A 1,519-nucleotide genomic window follows, 5' to 3' on the forward strand; every position below is an offset into this window, starting at 1 on the left:
TTTTCCATCCACCACCCCACACGCCTGTCACCAGTGCCCGGCCCTGCTCTAGTCCTCTTTTAGACTCACCCTCCGCCCGTTACACCATTGTCACCACTGTCCTTCCAGGAGCCAAGGAGAATACTTCAGGAAGGAGCCATGGCAGTAGCATCCCACCGTGGTAATTAAGCTCTGGGTTTAATTAAACCCATGGTTGGTGGCAGTGGCCACAGAACATAAGCAGCTTAGCGCAGCTCAGAGATTTTCTCCCTTTGGCTAATTCATACCCCTGTGAGCAGCTGGCACAGAGCGCTCCTGTCACACCAGAGTCCCTGGTTCTGAGAGGGACAGCTGGAGGTCACTTCTTCCAGTTTCCTGCTGGTGGAGGCCACACTGGAGCCATATGCAGGCCAGCCAAGTTTAAGATCTCCTGGGGAGGGGGCCAGCAGGTGGTGTGGTAGTTAACGGGCTGGACTCCCACGTGGTCAACCACAGTTCGAGTCCCAGACCCTGCAGCTTGAAATTCAGGCCAAGTGCGTGTGCGTGGTACCCAAAATCCCAGAGGAGAATGGAGGAGAAGGAATTGTGCCATAGCCATCCCCCCGCCCCAGCCCCAGGGTGATTTCTTACTTTCTGTCTCTCCAGCGTGTGCATGTGTCCTATGGGAAAAAATATTTCTCTCTCTAAAAAAAAGAAAACCTCCCAGGGAGAGGGAGGTCACAGCCTCTTTTACCTACTTAGTCACTGTTAGGGAGCTCTTCCTTGAGCCAATCAAACTCTTGTTGCAAAATAAAATTCTTGAGTTCAATTACATTTCCTTCCAGTCTAATTTTTTTCTGGGTTAAACAACCCAATTGCATTTAAGTTTTTAGCAACACTTTTATTTTCCAGCCTTTTTATCATAGATCTTGTCCTCAAATACACAAGGCTGTCTTCAAGTCAGCCACTCTCAAGTCAGGCCTTAACCCCATTGCCAGATTACTCTAAAATGGTATTTGGGTAACTGGCTTTGAACTTCCTGTTCTGCCTGCCCACTAAAGTTACTGGGCAACATTTTTTGAAATCAAGATATAAATATACAATAAAGTGTGCAAATTAAATGTACAGCTTAGCTTTTTCTTTGTTTTCTTTCTTTTTCTTTTTCTCTTTTTTTTGGTTTGGTATAGGGAGTGTGTGCTTGCCAGAGAGAGAGGGAAAGTGAAAAAGCATTCCTCTGGGGATATGGCCATGCTCCAATCCCTTCTCCATCCTTCTCTCAGGATTGTAGGCATGTCCGCGCACATGCTTAGTTTGTCTTTCTTGCTGCCAGGTCTGGGACTTGAACCATGAAGTGAGTCATCTGTGCCTAACCTCCATGCCACCTCCTGGCCCTTAGCCCTTTCTTAAAAAAAAACCCTTTACTTACTTTTATGATTTAATTTCCAACTCTGTCTGCATGTGCATGCACACGTGTGTGCACACGTGCATGTGTGCATTTGCACGTGTGTGTGTGTGTGGCATTCATGTTGCCATCCGCCTGCCTAAACCTGAAGGCTCCCCC

The sequence above is a fragment of the Tupaia chinensis genome, unplaced genomic scaffold (genome assembly GCF_000334495.1).
Source record: "Tupaia chinensis unplaced genomic scaffold, TupChi_1.0 Scaffold000628_1, whole genome shotgun sequence".
Classification (NCBI taxonomy): domain Eukaryota; kingdom Metazoa; phylum Chordata; class Mammalia; order Scandentia; family Tupaiidae; genus Tupaia; species Tupaia belangeri.